Source organism: Corapipo altera, unplaced genomic scaffold, assembly GCF_003945725.1.
Source record: "Corapipo altera isolate COAL_440 unplaced genomic scaffold, ASM394572v1 RXGC01000115.1, whole genome shotgun sequence".
NCBI lineage: Eukaryota > Metazoa > Chordata > Aves > Passeriformes > Pipridae > Corapipo > Corapipo altera.
In genome coordinates this window covers 1,019,633-1,042,108 of record NW_020884986.1, presented here as the reverse complement: position 1 = coordinate 1,042,108, position 22,476 = coordinate 1,019,633, and the positions used below count along the sequence as shown (strand labels likewise).

General features: G+C 37.5%; 1 protein-coding gene across 5 annotated transcripts in view; it reads right to left on the bottom strand.

Moving 5' to 3' along the window:
• The window catches only part of EPHA6 (EPH receptor A6), a 447,233-nt gene that overhangs the window by 228,147 nt on the left and 196,610 nt on the right, over nucleotides 1–22,476 (bottom strand). The window lies entirely within an intron of this gene.

Sequence of the window (22,476 nt, the reverse complement as noted above, 5' to 3'; positions counted from 1 at the left end):
TCAAAGATCCATATGGCTTTTTCTCAGTTTAACATATTCAAGGCAATTTTCTTTACATCCTTAGAGGAACGAGGTAGTATTTCCTTCTTTCGTAATAAGACACAGAAAAAATTTAAAATGAGATGTTTTTAATCAGTGCTCCAAAATACGCATTTGATGAATGCAGTGTCAGTTCATATTCATAGAGTAGTTAAAAAGTACTAACTCATAGATTACATATACACTGATTAGTTTTCCTTCCGATTCCAAAGGCATCTCTTGATATAAAAGCAGTTTCACTCATAGCTGAATGAGGTGAGATGACACTGAAGAAGATGGCTCTTGATTTCCTCTCAGAACCCAAGAGCCAATTTTTGAAATGCCATTTTAAGAGCTTAATTTTGACCCAAAAATTTCAGCAGTTCTCTCAGTGTGTTGTTCTGACTTTGCTGAATAGACATTAGGGAGGAATCCTGCCCTGCTGTCACTGACTTAAAAAAAAAAAAAAAAAAGAAAAAAAAGGAAGTATTTCTGGTGTTAAAGATAAGAGGGGTGAGGACAGCAGGGATTTTCCCCTTGAAAGTAGGCTACTGGTCTGATACAACTGTGATTATAGCGAGTGGCAATTTTCCACTGATTGGAAAGACAGCAGGTTTGGTGTACGGAAGGAGGCAGCACTGCAGACACAGGCTGTAGGCACTGATTCCTCTTCAGTTTTGATGGAAGAAAGGAAGAGAGGAGGTAAAGCAGAAAAAAAGGAATGATGTTAGGCTTGTTCTTGCTCCCTTCCTGTTTTCTCATACCCAAATCTGCCCTGGTGAATATTAAATTCTTGCTCTTAATAACTACCTTTCAGACATAATGTGCAATACAAAGAAGTTTGTGACTCAAGAGTTGGCAATTCCAGGCTACAGTTGCAGTCAAAGCAAAATGAGTGCTCTTTAAAATCCTTATTACTTCTAAAATTCACATCTTCCCTTTCCGAAATCTTTCTTCCTTTCTGTCCCCAAATGACACGTCACTTTGGATCAAAAGAAACAGTATTCTTTTTCAAGGACAGTATTTTGTCTAAATTTCAAGCCATTCACTATTACAAAATAAAACTCAAGGATAAGACTCAATTCCAATTTAAGAAACCAAATGTTTTATTCTGAAATGGTATTCTCTACTGTATTTAAAGCAATTATGTTTTTGACATGGTAAGTCTCTTCAAAGAAAGCACATATATAAACATAGAGAAGGTGGAGGGGAAATAGTGGATTAAAAAATAGATAATTTTATTTCTTTTGAAGTCAACTCAAGTACACTTATGTTTTAAGCCAAGTATGTACTACAAATTCTGTGGCAGGGGGAGATATCAGAGAAGCTTTTCAACAGATGTTTTCAAACCTATTTGCAACCCACTCCCCATTCAAAGGTAGAATCACACAACCAGGATTATTGGGTACCTGCAAATAAAAACCAGCCCTTCATAAAAAAGATACAATAAGACAAGATGAAAGCTCCCAAATGACCACAACTTTGGGACAACTCACCTCTCTGGATAACTCATTGAAAGAAAAGAAACTGTTACTCTATCCAAATCAATGAATATGCAGCACAATTCTGACATGCAGCACAATTCTGACATACAGCACTTCAGCTGCTGTGCATACCTAAGCTTACACTCTGATAACAATTATTCTGTTTCAGTGGCACAATTAACCAAAATAATTGCTAAATTTACCATTTTCCATAGAAAATTTGCAGAGACCAGAGCTACTACACAGGTTTTCAAAAGCTCATTTAGCAAATGCCTTAACTGAAATACATGTCCCTCTGAAGAAAAGAAAAAGAATTTCTCTGTTCCCTCAGCCTTTATGTGTCTTTGTGGAAGTTAAGGCTGTATAAAACCACTGTAATCCAACTGTATCTTCCAGCAATTCCAGTCAGAACAGGAAAATTGCATAAATAGTGGTACAAGCATTGTAATTTCTCATTTATTCGTGACATTTTGTACATGTTTGTACACGTTCTGCTACGAGATTGCATTACTGCATCTAAATCACTGAAATATCAAACCATACACAAGCACTAGATGTATTCAACTTCAGAGTCCTATAGTCACAGTAAGGATTCAGATATGGCTCTATAAAGGGATTATCAATAAGTTTATTTACATACCTGAAGTTAACCAAGTTCCTCTGACTTTGCCCAGCTCTCTGGTATTTCCATTGTTTATTCTCCTGTGGCAGTTTCAGCAACACAAAATTATTTAGTGTACAAAATGCCTGATGGGCAAAGGGGAAACTCAAAACCTTTTAGCTATAAATGGGTTGCATTTTTGTATTTGGAGAAGGAAAAATAACCATCTTTTCCATGCAAAATTGTTTCCTATGTAAATGTATTGCCGGTTAAAAGTTTGTTCCACGTGTTTTTGTGTGCAGAAAGTTTAGTTTTGCATGGGTTGATGAATCAGTATTTTCAAAGCATTTCTCATAACATTTTTTTCACTCAGCAAATAGTTTTGCATCTGTCATTTTCACAAGTTCTTTGTGCATATCTTAATGTAAACTAAAATTTAAACTATGAAAAGCTGTCATCTGAAAAAGTTCCTAATGATGACTACTCAAAAAACTCTAAAGTTTGTTTTTATCTGTGTTACCACACAGTATTTTTCCCTACCTTCCAAATCACTGCCAGGCATCTGATTTCCCCTAATGTTATCTAACAGAAGTGACTTTGTGAGCTACTAATTATAGGAACTGTATGAAATTTGACTTTTGTAAAGCCTGGGGGAAGATAATATATTGTCTTAATGGCCAAGTAATTAGCAGGGTATCTGAGTGAACAATTGGAAGACACTAAAGTTTTCTCCAATGACATACAAGAGATCATGCAGAGAAGCACTGATAATTTAATTGGCTTCATAAAAGATAACATGTCCATGAACGTGCTTTGCTGCAGCTTTGTTGGGATTCGACTACGAGGTTTTCAAACTGTAGAAATTTTGTAATTAATTTTCCTTATTTAAAGTTTAATATATGGCATTGAGTTTTGTTTGTTCATTTTCAAGGATCTTTTGAAGTGCCCAGTCCAGTAAATAAGTTGATTGCTACAAAATGCAGCCCTGGCCTCTCTTGTAGAAGAATCTTTACTGCTTGAGGCTGTTACAGCCATTAAGTTCCTCACAAACCTTGGGGGTGTACAATGTAGAGACACAAAATCCAGAAAATGCAAACCATCTCAGTGGTCATAAACCTTGTTGCTTAAAAAAAAAAAAAAAAAAGTAGAATTTTTACTGCTCTGTGAGAGCATTTCATTGTGAAAGAAAGAAGCTGCTTCCAGTTTTCAGCTGTTCCACATCCAAATTGACCACTACAGAGTCAGCTGAACCGGAGGGAGTCCAAAGGAAATCCAGGAGCAATTTTAGGTGTGTCTGACACCATTGGTCTGTGTGTGGGAAGGCATTTCTCATGAAAATGGATTTTTTATAGCTTGCTGAGAACTCATCAATCAAATTAAAACAGAGAAGACTCTGTTGTCATTTACAATGAATGGCAACCATCAGCAGCTGTGGGAGAGGTGTTTTAATTCACCTGAATTGCATAATTTGTTATGCTTTTCCACCTCATATATTCTTTGAAAATTGCTTACTGAATCTCACCACAGCACTATGAGACTGATATCTTTCATATTTGCTATATTCTGACAATATACAATGATTTTAATCTTAAAGTTCTCTCACCCCTCTGATATCTGATCAGTACATGGAAAGGACAATCTAATAAGGTCTGTTGTCTTCTGCCACTGTGCAGAAACAAGGAACTATGATACTACTTTAACCAATTTATATTTGAGTAAAAGTGCCTAGAAAAGAGCAAAGTAGTATCTAGAAAAGAACAAGAGAACAGAATGTAACAAAATATAACAAAATATGCACATTGTATATTACAAAAGGCAGAATACAATCTCAAAGTCAAGATTAGGTTATTACAGAATTAGGACAATAAAGGTAAGAAAACAACCTTTTATTGTGAGTACTATCTGAATAAATAATCTCAGGTCTCCTTTCCCACATGATTCTTGTTTTATTCAGGTCATGAATGGAATGTAAGAGGGGATTCACTTTGGGTCATGTTCAAACCGATAGACTATGCAGGATGAACTGCCAGAAATATGAGGCATCATGAAGAACTCCAGCCACCCCAGATTAGAAATAGTGTTAACAATGGTTTGTTGAAACCACAATAATAAAAGACATCCTATATTGAGAAAGCAAGGCTCTTGCTTGATTTAGTTCCTACAGATGGTGAGGAGGGGACAAGTGACACCCCTAGGAAACTTAGTGACAGAATGATCCCACTTTTGGAGGACAATTTACTGATTTTCCTTTTCTGTTTGCTCTAGATTTGATGGATTTTATTTCTGGGTGTTTTGATATGCACTTAAATGCAACTGTGTTCGTATGCTCCAGCCAATCTCTTCTCCTACCAGTACCTCTGCTCTTTAATATTTCTGTTCTTTAATTTGGAGAACAGACAGGAACATTACTCATACCCTTGACTTTGGAGAGGAACAACGGTGAGGAGATAAAAAGGGGCAGGTATAAGGCTGCTTCTTCAAATATAACTACATAATGAAGATAGGTAAAGGAAATGAAATGTTCTTCCTCTTTGTGTTAACTCCTTCTTTCCCCCAGTGACTTATTTTCTGTCATTCCCATATTTCAATATTCTATTGAGGTTGTTTATGAAAACGATTAGAAGAAATGACAATGGAGATAATTGGCACATATCAAACAGTATTTTCAGTTCACATCTCTGCATTTTTTTCTGTATAAAACACTAGTTTCAATGCAATTATTGAGCAATTATTCAGGTCACACAGCATGTTTTTAAAGAATATGAGGTTTATCAAAAAAAATACATACAGACAAGACAGATAGTCAATTATATTAATTTTACCACTGCCTGTCACACTGGTTACAATTCAATAGCACATCACTGGGTCTGTCCCACACAGCACAGATGAACACTGTTCTGCACTTCTAAAGGTGCTTTGTCAGCTGCTTCTCAACAACTTTTAAATTGGCAACTAAAGGCTTCTGACAACAACAAAGGGAAACACCTTGTTTGCCACTGCGGTGACTCAAATAGCTTTTGTGTTGTGAAAATATACATCTAATTAACCTGTCCTTTTCCCATACAGAGCAATAATTACTCAATGACTCAAGCAGCTTTTCATATTGCTGCTGGAGACTTTCAAAGCCCAGTAATAGAAGGATTCTCAAAGATCTAGGAGGAAGATTGTTAATCTGTATTCTGGTTTCCCCTTAATCTACAAGCAAGACAGAGCCAAGGGACAGTGCAGGAACAATACAAGTAACTTGTGCTCCTTTCTTTTGTTAAGCACTTTCACAGGTTGTACCCATTATACTTGTCCCCTATTTATGGATTTTTCCTGTAGGTGTATATTCTACATTATTAACTTCTTTTTAAAACTATCTTTACTACATACTCAAAAAACCCCCCAACAACCCAACATAAAACTCCATCCTAAATACTTCCCTATGTTGACTAGAACTCAAAAATATGATTCTAAATGCATAGGTACTACTAAAAGAAAGAGATGGAAAATGTTTTCAATACTGATAAAATTGTTTGCACATAATTCTTAGAACTAGATGAAATTTTTGGGGGGCTGAATTATTTTTTCCCCAAACTAACATAGTAAATTAAATTTACTACTACGACAGGTAGATGGCAGGTAAGAATGTTCCAGCACGAATGAATACAAAATTAGCAAAATTAAAAGCAGGTAAAAATACGTTCATTGGATTGGAAATATCAAGAACAGAAATTACAGATGAAGACTGTATTAAAAAAAAAAGCTATTCACAACATAGACTAAAGTGCTGTACACAAAGCATCTGCAACCTTTTAAAATTAGTCCTTAAATATGTTTTATAAACTGTACTGATGAGTCAAAAGAGTTATTTTTTTTAGAAAAAATTGTACAGTTTCATTTTTTTCAGTCCTTTCATATATGCCCGTGAAAAACCAACCCAGGCTAAAATGAAAACAAAAGCAGCTTTTGTGTCACTTAGATAAGTCTGGGAGAAATTAGTTATTATCTTCTGATGAGTAAAGGTGTGTCAGTGATTTAACACATGATTTAATGTTGTTAAACTCAGCAAAGAGGATCATACTTGGCTTTGGCATCTGTGTCAATAAAAAGGCTGCCTAGGTAAAAGACAGATGCTAACAGAATGGCAAAATTCCAGTTTTTAACTGCACAGAGACTGCATTTCCACATCACTGCTGCCCTTCATTCCTGGTATCATCACCAGGGATCACCATTAAAAAACCCACAGGTGACATTTGCAAACTTTGGCTTAACATTTTCAAGCTGGGTCACCAAATTTCTCTATTTCCTCCATGAAATAAAAACCTGTGTCCCTAAATATAAAAGTATTTCCTGTACATGGCCTAAAGACATCTTGTTAATTGGTAAAGGGGGTAAAGGCAGAATCCAGCCCCCAGTTTCTGTAGCTGCTGCTGATACCTATTGGCAACTTCTGGCAGGGGCACTGATGCTGGAAGGTCCTCACCTGGCACACTGTCTTGAAGTGGTCTCTGTGATGTGCAAAGCACAATAATGCCAAAAATAGGCAGCTGTTACTATGATGAAAAATACACTACATTCTATTTGTAGAATCAGGAAGAACAAGAAGTCAAAACATCTCATAAGATCGATGGAAAATGGGTACTTTGTTAGTGATGGAAGAAGAGAGACAAAAAGCAACAGGATGCACCTCCTGGAAGAGGCAAGCAACTATTTTTCACTGACTTGTGCTGCTGAGAGTGTTGTGGGAATCTCTGAAATCTAATAAATTGTTTGAGGTGGACATACTCAAATGCACTGCTCCACAGCCAAATTAGTCTTTATTTCTGTTGATATTTTATGGACAGACACCATAGAAAATCCACAATTCGAGAGATTTCATAAATCATTTAAGGAGATGATATAAACGGTATTTTCTACACTGCCTAATTTTTAAAGGAAGATAGTGAACAAAAGAAATGAGCCAGGCTAATTAAGGTACACAATAGAAATGGTAATCAAGGAATGTGACAGCAGTGAAAAAGAGAAGAAGTAATTTCCTGCAATATACTAGTGCATATTCCTGGGATCAGGAAGGTCTGCAGGAAATTAATGGAAAGAAAAGATCATGGCAGCTCCAAGCTACTATCTCCTGCATCTCCAGTAATCACCTTTAACTGGAAAAGGAGAAATGTAACCCTGGGAACACTTCAGGACAATGCAGCGCTGGAATAAACAGAAGAAGTTACTGCTTTAGTCTCAAAATCTGTCCCCAGTAGCTGGACATTAATATTACACTTTATTTTAAAATATTAATAATGCTTTTTCTTTTCTTTTTCTTTTTTTTTTTTATTTTTAATTATTGTTTTGTTATTGTAAAGCTTTATTTTTAAGAAAATGCTTTCTTAATTCCTTCAGCACTGTCCACTAAAAAGTAACCTGGGACAAGGGCAATGCCAAGGAACATTCTGCTCCTGTGCAAATCCTGAAAGCTGGAACATTAGATAATCAGCTACAGTAGTCAACACCTCAGCATCTCCCCTGCAGGGTATCTCTAGGGTGGATGAAGTATTTTTCTACTCAGATGTCCTTTCTTGTTTGGCAACTGGCAACACAAAGGACCAGAAAAGGAGGAGCACACTTCAGGAGCCAGCACCAGTCAGGAAAGCTTACTGGCACACCTCAGAGTAGTGGAGAGGAAGCTTGAAACTCCAGGCAAACTTTAATTAAGTTCTGTTAACATATTTAGTTCACTGTAAATGCAAGGCAAGGCCAAAGGGAAGAATGTGTGCACTGTCTGCTCTACCTGCTGCAGGCTGGGGAGGCACATCCCTCCTTGCAATTTTGAAAAGGACACGTTGCTCTGTATGGTTCTTTACTTTTCCAGAGCTTAAAGAAGGAAACTTGCTGCCGTAGCCCTCAGACTAAAGCAATGTGGGAATCAAGAAAAGCTGCTAGACCAAGGACATCATATCATAACACACATAGGGAGTAGTTCAGTTAACATTGCTGGGGGCTATTCAGCATATCAAATTATTTCCATAAAGGACAGTTGAAATAGTGATTAGGCTACAGTTGTAGCTGGAAGGAGTTTTTTGGGGGAAGGGATAAGGCAGGAGTGTGATAAGTTTCTCAACACTGTAGTGAACGCAGCAATAAGAAATATAATTTATTATAACTGCAGAAGGAACCTGTGTTTGCTGCAATTTCCCTCTATCATTTCAAGAGAAATTAGTGTCCAACTTGAAAGGCCATGAAGGCTTCTCTTTTCACAGAATCATTTATGCTCTTATATATATAAGTATACATATATACATATATATATATATAATATACATGCTCCTGTATAATTGAAGATTAACTCATCAGAAGGCACTGTGAACAGGCATCAGACCACACCAAATATTTCTTTCTGCAAGAGGAAAAAATATCCTGCATCGACTTTATGGCTAATTCCTGTTGCACATTACCTTACTCTACATCATTAATGTGAAATCAGTATTTCTGTATTTCTATAAGGAGGTGCCTTTTCTCTCTGTCATGAGCAGACAATTGCTCTGCCATGCTGGAGCTGCCACAGGGACTGAATAAATGGTCAAGGCCATTCAAGATATGGCCTCCTCTTTTTCTTCCATTTTTCTACCTTTTATGATAATAATTGTAAAATTATGGATCTCCCATTTCAGAATTGCATGGTTAGCTTTGCTGTCCAGTTGAAGTAAGTATCTGTTATAGTGTTTGTAAGGTTTTTCCCCAGTATCATAAATACATACAGGTAGTGGCCAATATAGTGCTGATTTCCAAAAAGATTTTTTTTCTACTGCAATGTTAAAAAAGAGCTCTCTTAGAGTAGTGATAACAGTTATGAAATCATCATCTCTTGGTCTGAACATAATAACTGAATGCTAGAATATTACCTCCTACTATTAGAAAGATTCAAAGTGCCTCCTACCAGGTATATGTACAATATATAAAGTGCTTTCTTACCAGATATAGTACAAAAATTGCTGATCTATAGAGAGCAGTTTGTCAATCATATTATATACTTTATCAAATGTTATTACACACCTGTGATTCTTCCTCTCTGTCCCTTCTACTGATGCCATAAGCTTATGTTTCTCTCTTATCCCTCTCCCAATTTTTCCTTCCATCTTGCACCTCCCAATATGTGAAACCTTTCTGTTTTCAACTCCATAAGTAGTTGAGTAGATAATTATAGATTTCTCTTTTTCATGTAGAAGAACAGACCGTTTGAATCTGCAGATGCACTTCTCTCTATCCATAACAAATTAACCTGCTAGCCTGGGTTGATTAATTCCTATGAGAGCAATTATTTAATTTGTTTCACAGGTGAGGTTTTTTGGGAGCAGTTTTTCTGAAGCTGTCAGATTTTTAATTTTTGAAAAAGGCCAAAGCTCCCAGCCTGCTGGTTGTTGCAATGACATTTTTGTTTTTGGCTGGCGTTATGTCAGACTGATTTTCTGTGCAAGAATAGGAATTTACCAGAACAATTCCCAAATAATTAATGGCACTTGGCTTCATGCTTCCAAACACACTCGAGGTGTACACTGAAAGCCTACTAAAGCCCCCTCTGACATGACTTACTACTTTATTAGTGCAGAGCAGCTTTCCAGAGAAGGCACATCTTGAAGGAATGTAATATTCTTACAGGCAGTTATTAACAATAAAAATCTGAAGAAAAGTGCAGTTACTGTTTACAAGGATATAGTTTCTCGTTCTGGCCTCACTATAACCCTGTAGTTTTTAATGATTAAAGATCTCAATCTAAGATTTTTTAGGTTCACTGCTTTCACAAGACCAACTGCTTTTATAACAGATCAGCTAAAGCTTTGCAATTCTGTTTATATTTTTTCTCTGGGTAACTGTCTCTCTTACACTATTATAATTAGCAAGAAATAATAGCACAGAGAATACAATATAACCCACTTTAATAAATACTTTAAATAATGCAATATTTAAAAGAAAAGATTAGAACTATGCTTACATTTTTCATTATGATTACCAAGATCACACATTCAACTATAGAGTTGTATGTGTGATTTATTTAGCTAATTATTTATCTTCATATACAAGTCAAGATTTTGGGCACACAGACAAAATTACTGTAATTATGGGGAACATATAAATGCCCCAAACCACATAGGTAATTGTATAGGTGTGAAATTCCTGAGGCAAAAAATACTGAAATGTTCTCACAAAATCAGGCATTTGGCCTTTGAAACAGAATGCTTTTAGATGTGTTTGTAGAAAAACTCACAAGCCTGATTTTCAAACACACCAAACATGACTAGTGGCTCCCAAACTAAACCTAGTTCTGATTTATCATATTCAGTAACAATGCAAATGAAGTTCTCACTCTTCTATGAGAACCAAACACTATTTTCTTTTGTATTATGTTCCCAGGCTTACAGGAAAATAATCTTGACTGTTAAAAATTGTTTCAAACCCATCTTTGTATTTCTACATTACTGTACTAAATACTATATAATTTTATTCTATTCTACCATTATTGTAAGACACAGAGTAACACAATGTGGTATTTTTCAATAAAGCCAAATTCAACCTTGATGATTCTGTGATTCTCTGATTCATCTCAGCAACAAGCCCAGTATTCAAAGTGGTTCTTAATGCATCACGTGATTTAAATAAAGCTCACCAACTTGCAGTTCCTCCATGATACTACTTTAATTTATATATTTATACTGCAATTGTATTATAATATAAATAATAAAGCATATATTATTATAATGCTACTATAATTTCTCCATCCATTAAAGTATCCAGTTTATGGCCATATCTAGTACAAGCAGATGATATTTTACACTAAAAGAACTGTAGGTTGTGGTGTCTGCCTGTAAAATACATATTTTTATAGATAGATTCTGCTCTCAGAAACTTCACTGCTCAGGCTGCCAGTGATTTCAACACAAAAGGTCTTTATTTTTGTGTTATCAAATATCACTGTCCATCTTTCAGAAAATTATTCCTTAATTACAACCAGTGACTTGTCCTATCAATGAATGACTGCTAAGAAAAAAACACAAAACTGTTTTGTTAGAAATAGTAATTTAATAAAACCCCAAAACTACCATGCTTTAATGCTTTATGTTTGTATAAATCATAAAGTAAAATTTGAAATTAATAGTAATATTATATGCAATGGCAGAGTGTAGTGCAGACAGTGTAGACAGATGAATAGTAACAATAAAATGAATATCAACTTTTATTCCATCAATCTTTGTCAGCTCAGTGACACACTGGAATGGTCTGCACAGGGGGTGCACAGGTTTCTGCTTTGTTATTCCTGTTTTATATGTATATATATAAAAAATTAAATGGGGGAAAGTCAGCAGAAAAATTGCTCATTTGTAGTAGAATGATCTGTACAAGGGGTGCATGTATTTCTGCTTTGTTATTCATATATATATATATGTATTGGTATATATACACACACATATATAAAATTAAATGGAAGTCAGCTGAAAAATTGCTCAGTAGTCTTGACCAAAGCGTTCTTGAATTTTTTATTATTTGATAACCAAATACTGTCAACTTCTGCAAATCCATCTCCACTGCAGCATTTGGTTTTATGTGAATTTCAATATACAGGCAACACCTTGGTAAACCAAAGGAAAGCCCTGCATACTCTCTCAAATATTCCTCTATTTTAAGACAGGAATAAATCCTCTGATGATGCAAATCCAACCCCATTTTAATAAAGCAGAAATCATGAAGGTGCCCTTTAGCAGAAGAGGGTTTCTAATTTGTGTTTTACCAAAGCTGTTCTGTGGGATATATCTTCAATCCTCGTGTCTGGAATGTTTCACATGATTGATGACAAGTATCAGAGTTAAGTATTTCTACTGAACACACTGATATTTAATAGGAATCTCACAGAGATGAACCATGAATTTAATATGAATTCTTGAATAACCAAGTTGATATGAAAAATGCTCTTTCCAATAAGACTTCCAGTATTGATAGAGAAATTTGAGCTTAAGAACACAGGTAAGTACTACCATAAAAACATATAAATTCTGCATAAAATCTGAGTGCTTTCTAGGTTTGCTGAAGAAATATCAGAGAGGCTTATTTCTAGTTTTCAGCTATACTTGATGCACACTACAGCATTAAGTACTTTCTAAAGGAAGAAAATATCATTATCTCCATCCTCAAAAAAGCCCAACCAAAACCTTAAACTCAGAGCGGTAAATGGGACTTATTCAAGATCTTCCAGCAGAGCCAAGGTCACACAGCTGATTATCCTAGTGCAAGGCCCTCACAAGTCATAGGCCAGGTAGGGCTGTACCTATTTAAATGATTATGCTTTTAATTCTGAAAGCATAATGTTTAAATTTTTTAATAGGCATATGTGTTGTTGGTAATATTTCAGGGTAACCAGACATTTCTAAAAATGCAACAAATTTTATATATATAACTTCAAATATTTAACAGATGATCAGACAAAAGAAAAACAAATTCAAAGTTAGGATTACATAGTCTACAAAAACGACAACTACTGATGCTGCATCCCCATTTCTCAACATTGTGAATTCAATTCTAGTAAAGTTTAACTCCATTTCAGCTTTTAGACACTAATTAAGAAGCAAGCAGAACAGCTGGGGTTTGAGTTCATAAATATCTGTGTAGCCACATGACAAAAAGCAAGAGGGTCACTCACTGAACTGTGGACTCTGGTTGTGTCTTAGTCTTACAGCAGTTACCATCACATTTATTTCACAACTGGGGGTGGCAGATTGCTTGATTTTGGTCAATTTTCACCTTTTTTTTCCACTTACATTCACGTTTATCATACTGTGAACAAAATGACTGGAGACAAAGGTCAGGGTCTACACCTCTGACAGCAAATGAGACACCTTTCAGTATTTTGAACCGTAAAACACAGTAATCTGCATTTATCAAAATAATAACAATGGACTATACCATTGGGCATATATTTTTTTACACTGTACACTTCTTACTTTATAGAATAATTTTTTAATAGAAAGCTGGAGAGACAAATAGCCAGCTCTGTTAAAATCAGTTACAATAACATAACTATACTTGTCATCTACTTTTCCCTTACAATATAAAATCTCACACCTGCATGTTTAGTTTTAGAAAAATAGATAAGTATTTGTCACCCTCTTGGCAGAGCATTTAGAGAGTATTTTAGTTATAACTTAGTTATTTTAATTTCACTGTACAGTCATTGGTAACTATCATTACGATCATCTGTTTTCCGCATAATAGATTTTTTTGGTTTTGCTTAACAATTTCCAGATCTATTTCAAATATCATATATATTAGAGTGACACATGGATCATTTGGTTTATTTGCTTCCTTACTGGTTTCATTCTAAGAATTGGAAATTTTTCTTTACCATCATGATCTTACTCACCTCCCAAGCTGGTTTTCCCGGCCTTTCCTTCTGCAGATATTCCAGAATCTGCTTTTCTTATCTACTCATTCTGTTTTTATGAGTATTGGGGCATAATATCCCACACATATTCTGTACTGAAATTTTATAATGAATGCACAAAAATACATTAATTGTATTTGGGAATTTGTCTAGAGAGTAAGTCGTACAGTCATAAGCAGCTCAGGGAGCTGGAGTTGTTCAGCCTGGAGAAAAGGAGGCTTGAGGTGATCTTATCACTCTTTACAACTACCTGAAAGGAGGCTGCAGCCAGACGGGGTTTGGTCTCTTCTCCCAGGTAACAAGTGACAGGATGAGAGGAAATGGCCTTGAGCTGTGCCAGGGGACTTTCAGAATCACAGAATATGCCAAGTTGGAAGAGACCCACGAGAATCATCGAGTCCAGCCCTCAGCCCTGCACAGGCCCATCCCCAAGAGTCACACCATGTGCCCCAGGAGATCATCCAAATGCTCCTTGAACTCTGTCAACCTTGGTGCTGTGCCCACTGCCCTGGGGAACCTGTTCAGTGCCCAACTACCCCCTAGGGAAAGAAACTTTAATATCCAACCTAAACCTCCCCTTACGCAACTTCAGGCCATTCCCAGGGGTCCTGTCCCTGGTCCCCACAGAGCAGAGCTCAGTCCCTGCCCCTCCTCTGCCCTCCCCAAGGAGTTGGAACTGCAGTGAGGTCTCCCCTCAGTCTTCTCCAGCTGAACACACCAAGTGCCCTCAGTGTCCTCCCATGGCTTCCCCCCAAGGCCCTTCCCCATCCTCGTTGCCCTCCTTTGGAAGCTCTCTTCAGGTTGGACATCAGATACAATTTCTTCACCAAAAAGGTGGTTAATCATTGGAATGGGCTGCCCAGGGAAGTGTCACAGTCACCATCCCTGGAAGTGTTCAAAAAACGACTGGATGTGGTACTTGGTGCTATGGTTTAGTTGACATGGTGGTGCTCAGTCAAAGGTTGGAATTGAAGGTCTTGGAGGTCTTTTCCAGCCTTAATGATTCTTTGACTCTGTGTTCTCCCCTTGCTTTGTTTCAAAATATCATCTTGTACATTTTCTGCCTTTCTTTTCAATGTCTTGTAGCAGTATTCGATGTACTATGAATTATTATCAGTGCTGTTTAAGTCTAGGACCCTGAGTTCCCAATTTGAAAAGGTCCCATAAAACACCAGCTGTTCTCTATATTTTTATTAAAAAAAAAAAAGAAAAAGAAGTGAATTATGTGATTACTCAGTGAAAACATGTGCATCTCAGTATGGTGACAGGGGAGTCAAAAGAGGATAGTGCTTTGTTTCCAGGGAAGTATAAAATAGAACAGATTTTGATCCCACTGCATCACAGGGTGAATTTGCATTTTGCTGTATCTGATGTCCTGGTAGAAATTGGAATCTTCATCATGCCACACATACTAAAGACAGGGACTGTTTCTGCTCCTCACAATTTGGATACATTTTCTGAAATAAGTTTAATTTGATAACTCAGAGAAAGCAAAGGACAAAAGGGAGATGATGCTTAATGCCATTTATGTGGATCAAGAACTTGTTTTGTTATGAAATGTAAACATTATTTAAACTGAAAAGATTATCTTGTATTACCTAAGGATTGTAAATAACAATCTTTTAAATTTGTAATTCTTACAATGATAAATGTTTTAGGGTTCAGCGGAGGAAGCAATTTAGGTCAAAAATGGAAATAGATATGAAATTAGTATGTCTCATCTCAGTTATAAATTTTTATGTATACATTTCAAATCTATCACAGCTGATAAAGAAGAGCTTGACTGGCAGTCCAATTAAACAAGGCACAGGACTGGAGTTACAGATAATTTCATTTAGAGGTAGTACTGGTCTAGGAAAACATATACATCATCTCTTATATTATGCTTAATATCAGTTCAGGCTACAGATCTATAATTTATAATTAATTACAAGCTTTCTATCCTCCTCCCCCTTTTTTCCATCCTATATTATAAATACTGTACTTGCAGAATGGATCCTCATAAGTCTCTTTCATATAGAACAGCAAAGCATTCAAGGCGTACAAACATCACACAAAGAGGCCTCTCAGTTATATTCCCAGTCACTTGTTAATACTTGGAAGAAAACAATGATCTCAGACCTTGGTTTTGTTTTTTTTTTTTAACAGAAAAAGGACTCAAGACTGCAATTAAAAAGCAAAAGAAGAAGAAAATTCAATAGAAAGATGATGTCCGTGAGTTCTATATGTTACAATCTTGCTGAAATATAAAACTGGAAGCAACCTCTGTTCAGTGGTACATAAAGCATCAGCCTTCCTAATACTTCTAGTATTTCCTTCATCATCACAATTAAGCCTTTAAAATTTAATTCATAATGTTACAGTTGCTGCTTTATAGGCTCCTTTTTACTGTAAAACTGAAGTACATGCTATCTTAACAAAGTCTATGGAATAATGAGATTTGAATTAACTATGAGACCCTTAATCTTAATTGGCAAGAGGTGTGGGAAGATGAAAAATCTCCTTTCCCTATAATCTAATCAAACCTTGCCATATCAGCTTCCAGATTGCAACGTCGGCATTTCCACTGAAGGGCTGAGCCGGAGGTTAAGCAAAAATTAATTGTAAACATTAATGTAAATATCAGAAGTTCATCCTGGTCACACTGGGAAAGCCACCTCAGCAACATTTGCGTTCTTTCGTGGTCTCACTTGTGTTGCTGCCACTGCTTTCAGCGTCCCAGCCCTACAGTCTGAAGCCAGAGCTGTATTATCCCAAGGGCTTAGTTGAAAATGGGAGTTGTATGTTTTCATGAGAAGCCCACAAGAGCTCAGTAATCAAAACTACTTGAAACTCATCTGGTCAAAGTCAAAGTCAGGAGGAAATTGAAACTCAATTCTTAATTCAGAAAGAAAATCTTTCTGCAGGAGCTTTTAGAAGAGATTTTCTAACAGCTCTCAGTGTTGCAGCAAGGCAGGGGAAAGACTCCTCTGTTGGCAGTGAAAAACTGGAGTTTAAGGCTGTGTTGACATTGCAGTAGAGCTGCAGCAACATCCCCATCCTTGATGCTAATGCTCATCAGGTGCATGGACACTTCAGGACATTGGGGAAAGGCACACATATTGTCCCTAAATCCTGATGAATAGCAGTCACAACTCATCTCCAGAAAGATGGAAGAGACCTCATCTGAATTTCTAAGAGCTCACTTTGATGTGGTACAGTACTGTGGCCATGAAGATGAGAGCACTGTTCAGTCCAGTGTGACTTAACCAGCTAATAATACACCTGAGAGAGGTGACAGACATGAGAAGATGCCTTTCCCACCCGCTTCAATAACTGTCAAGGAGCCCAGGAGGAAGCTGGGGAAACACCACACCACTGCTGAGGCAAACGTGGGGAATCCTCGAGATTCTCGGATTATCCATTCTTGTAACCAGTAACAAAGTGCTAGAATTAAAAAGATAACTTGACTTTTCAAAAACAGACAGAAAGAAGGAACTCTCTTCACACAATTAACAACACTAATCCCTTTAGGTCTCCTTGAGTTTACATATTCCAGTTTGCCCAGAGTTCTAAAAACACCCCTAAACCGTAAAAAGATGAAGAGATACTTTTTTTGGGTTTTTTTGTGTGTTAAATCTCCACACAGATAATGCAAGATTGTAGCAAGAACAATCCTCACAAGACAATCCCCGAGGCAGGGCTGTCTGTTTGTCATCCTTCAACAACTACTAACAGTGTCTATCATCTGTCTCTCATCTTTTGTATAAAACATACAGAAGCAAAGGTGAGGTGTTTGATACACAGTGGAGTAAGAAAGCAGCTGGAATTACTGAGATTTATGCATAACCTGCCAGACAAGCTGTTGCAACTGCTGGTTACGCATTTTAGCACAGCCTGCTGTTGGCACGTTGTTTAAATAAAAAATATGATGCCCACACATTCAAAGCAATGATGGAGAGCTAATGATCAAAGGAGTGGGCTGTTTATTATTTGGACTAATTTTTGGATAAGCTAGGGCTGGGTTTTGTTTTATTAAGTATTCTATTTTATGCAATATATCCTCTATTACTTAATATCCAACAATTCACTGCCAAAGCGAGTGATTTTAGCTAAACTGCCAAATTGCCATTCTACTGGGCAGGCCTTTTATGCACTAACCAGAAACATGGAATGAAACCAATGCTGCCAGCAGATAATACCCTCCTCCTAGTGGCAGGGCAAATCTGGCATGGGTACCCTCAGTTTCAATGTTAGTAGTGCGGTGGCCAGGATTTAATATGCTATAAAAAATTGAACATTTTTTCATCAGGTGCAATGTGCTGTGGCTTACCTTCACTCATCTCAGTCCACTAAAATAATCCAAAGGACATGAAGTTTTTTTTCTCTCTACTACTTTGCCACATTAAGTTCAAGTAAAGCACACAAAAATAGAACTGACCTGAACACATGACTGGTGGTTTCTCTTGGGCTTCAAAGGCAAGAAGGTGTTACAGGAAAAATGCAGCCTTTAACTGACTGCAGACTGACTTTACCCAGAATAGAAAGAAATGGAGTCTGTTAGTACCTCTAACTGGAGAAAAAACACCTGGTCACTGCCAGCATTTCCTTTGTATGAGACAATTTATAGGACCACTCTATGTCCATTAGAATGCCCAGTCGTCGAACTGCTGGAGGTCTGTTCAGATGATGATGCACTATATATCAAACAGTAAGTATAAATAATAATAAATATATAATAATACATTCACCCTAACCCTTAACAAACCCTAAACCTTAGTTTTGCAACCAGGTTGAAACCTGCCAACAATGAGTAGAATCTGTTTTCACTAGTCTTCTTAATGATTGTTAATTTATTTTGAACTTGCAGGAATGCATCCGGTGGTTAAGGCATTTATGGTCAGAAAGGAGGGTCCAGTTGATGGAGCCTTCTGTAACAAAGGACAGTGGAAGCAGTAGAAGCAGAGAGATGATTTGGTGTTGTCAGTATAGTCAGAGACCTGGACACCTCCTGTAAGGCCTTCCACAGAATATTAACTAGGCAATGCTAAGAAAACAGTCAACTTAAACTTAGTATGGTAAATTAACAACTAGATAGTTTTTCTTCACTGTATACCAGATACCAGTATTATTACACAAGCTAGTAGGGTTTTTCTTTTTTTACTCTTTTTTTTTTTTTAAGCAGTACATTCCAGTTCTGTCCAATTCAATTTGATAATTAGACAGCCAGTGGTATCACAGAATTCCCCATGACTGAATTCAGTGCAAAGGGCATTGGTGGCTTGCTGAGTGCGCTCGTGTTGTTAAGAAAAGTATCTTCTGAGACCCACTCACAAACGAGGCAGAACTAATCCATCCCTCTTGGACAAGCTGATTACCTGGAAATCAATCAGCCAGGGAGTTTGTTCTGCCAGCCTTTAGGACATGAGCAAATAGTAAATGTAACTCCCAGCAAAAGTAGCCCAGAAAGCACATCTATGAGGCAAATATCTGTATGCAGACACAGAGAGCACTGGAGCACAGAAGTTCTTGTTACTGTCCCAAAACCCTCTGCTATGCCATGGAGAGCACAGACATTCTTATTCCATCAGTCAGTGTCTCACAGCAACTAATTTTCCACTCGTGATCAGGAAGCTCAGAGCACTCTTTCATCGACATCCAGGGAACTGAACTAGATCCTGGTGTGGAACACTTTGTCCTTCTGGTAATGAAGTTTGTGTTTGGATTTTGTTGGTGACAAGCTTTGCATTTTGCTTGGGTTTGACATGGCATTACAGCTGCTGGGTGTTTCACTTTGTTACTGCCAGGTCCAGAGATAGCACAACCTGGAAAAGCAAAACAAGTGTCTGCAACAACTGACTGACAGGCCTAAAACACCCGGGAGAAGACCCAGCACAAGAAATAATGGCTTAGAGAAAAACAAATTAGGAGCCGATTTATATTCCAGGAGACATTTTATTGCCTGCCACTCTCCATCCCACTGAAATATTGTGATGGATTGGGGTGACAGAAAGGAATTGCTAGGTGCTAGTAATGACAATTCCAACAAGGAGGTGAAGGAAACACACCATGCCCTGCCTGTCCCCAGAACACAGCTGGCTTATAGTGAAGGGAGTACAACCCATTAGTCACTGCAGGCACCTCAAGATGTGTTGTTCATATGTACATTCACACTGCGGGTATCCCTCCCCCAAATTCTGGTGAATTTTCAGGTCTGTATTCTAAGACCAAAATACTAAGAGGGAATTGGAGAGAGAAAGCAGATTAAATGGAGCCCTACATGCTTTCCATGGAGCTGCATGCAAGCTAGTTAGCAGTCAATGCATGGGAAGAGATCTAGCCCATTTAATCTACAAAAGTCTGGGTGAAAGGGGTGGGAATATGTTCTGAAAATGTTAATAGACTAAAGCATATTTGAACCCTTCCTATGAAAAAGCTGGAATCACAATGTGACTAACGTGCAAGCTGGGCCCATTCTGAAATGATGGCATTGCAATTACTAACTTAAACCTGCACATACAGACATTCAGCTCTCTGAAGAAAAGTGTCAATCCTGCATTCCCATTCCTTAGGAAGTAGTCATAGTAAGATCTCTGTCATTTGATACCAACCCCCCCCAAACTTAATGACAACATCTAAAGCCATAAGAGCAGAGCTTTTCTGGAGAGTGGTGGCTGAAAAGGGATGGGAAGAGGGGCTAGGCTGGCAGTGTAGGTATAAATTGAGTCAGGTTTTCCTATAATACCAGTGGCCATGATCCAGCCTGGCCTCAGGTAGTATGCTACCATGACAACTTGTCCAAAAAAAGTGAAGGTGTCGAGGTGAAACAGAAAAGAGAAGAGAACCTTTGTTGTACAGCACACTGTCACGAAGGGAGATGATTAGAAGTGAGTCAAAACTCCCAGAGCAGTGGAGCTGTTAGTGATAGTTCTGACATCTCCGAGATCCACCTCAAAAGGTCCTAAGACTGTCATGGAAAGGCAGTCTTTCATGAGACTGGGAGATTTCCAGGGGTTTCGGGATATTGTCATAAGAAGCCTGCCTATCCTCCATCAACCTGACCTGCTCCCCAGTCAGTCTCTGATATCTGGTGGCTTGTCACCAGGTGGAACAGAGGTTATCTGTGCTCATGCTGCTCCGTGTGAGCTGTAGGATGTATCTTCAAGCAAGGGTGTTCTGAAGTGAGGTTCGAAATGTCACCCTTCAAATCAAAATGAAGTCCACTTAATGCCTCTCAGCTCTTCAAAGGAAGAGGATTTGAGGAGGTAGATGTGCTTGTCAGGTAAAAGTGTGGTAACTGCTGATCCACAGCAGCAGGAAAAATAAAGAGCATAATGTCTTACTCTCCTCTCAGGAGCCTGACTCTGGCACAGTCCAAGCTCTGAGCTTGTTTAACTTCATACTGCCAAAATTAGAGAGCATGAGGAGGAACAGGAAAAGAAATCCAGGTCTGGGCAGGGAGAAATCCAACAGCCTTCAGGCAACCCTTGAGGAACTAGCTTTGTGCCAGGTAGCTGCCTGTTGTGCTTCCAGGGTTAGCTCAACAACTCTGTTTTATTCTCTATAGTTATCTGAGTTGGGGTCAAGCTACCAGTTTGCCTTATAATGCTCAGTAAGATACAGAAGCCTTTGTGAAGAGATCCCAATACTGGATTTGAAATCAAGGAAATGATCAAAATACCTGGACAGTGGAGAAACAGATGGAATTTTTAATGTTTCATACCCATTTAAATCACAGTTTGGCCTATGGTACTTTACATGCTCACCATTCACCATTAACAGAATGATAAGGATATTTGATTTATATAAAAGAGAAACGTCTAAAATGTATGAACTGAGTTGCAGGTGTGCTGTGAGGTGAGAGAGCAATTATCAAGATCATTATTATAGCACATTAGTGTCTAATGGTGTGTGATAAGGATTGGAAAATACCTGCTATGTACTGAGCTATCTTTCAGTTGACATTCAGCTACAAAAGAAGAAAATCATCTGTATTGTATGTATACACTGAATGACTGAGAAAATACAAAGCAATATCAAATGCTTAGAGATGCAGAGCAGAAAACCAACTACACATAAATGGAAAAAAAAAGCATTTTCATTTTTATAAACAGCAGTGCCAACTTTGAAAAAATGACCCACAAGATGGTGTCTTCAGTAAAGCAATTTCTCTTTCCTAGTACCTCTTAAAAAACGAAGGGGTGGGTGTGTGTTCATGTGCACACAAGCCCAAAGGACCACCGATTTTATACACAAGTTTTAAACAAAATGCATTTCTTTCACCACAATTGACTTTTTGAGCAAAAGATGTTTGGCTGCATCAATTTAAACAGCAACATGGAGGTTGGCAGCAATCCATTTCTGCTGAGATTAAACCAGCTGCTACCAAATCCATCGATCCTTTTAGCTATTGATTTGGTAATTTGATAAAAAATGAAGTTTTAGAATGTGAACACATTCACAGCGCTGAGGAGACAGGATTTTGATAAGCTGTGCTGCAAGACTAAGGTGGTAACACTGTCAAATGAGAAAATCACACATGATTTAAAATATTCAGGATTTCCAGTGTGGCAGATTGGTTAAAACATGACTCTAAACAGAAATGTGACCTGTTCGAAAAAAGGTCTCATATTTAAAAATGTATAGCCTCAAAATAAGAGATCTACTCCCTTTGTCTTCCATCTACTAATACTAGTGCTTAAAGCCATTCTGTATTTAATCTCCTATTTATTGTGAAGAGTAAAATTAGGAGAATAGCTTCTACTCTTATTACAAAGAAAATTAGGACAGGTTCTAACTAAGGATTAGTTTCTCCCTGAGATGCCTCCATGCCACAACAGCAAAAGCTCCCAGCTTTTGCTCTCAGCCAAGAAAAAAAAAAAAAAGAAAAAGAAAAGAAGTTGTAACATATCTGTAACAATCTGCCTGTTTTCCTACAAGCTGTCCTGAAGAACTTGGGGATGTCAGGTTTTCAACAACTTCAGCCCCAA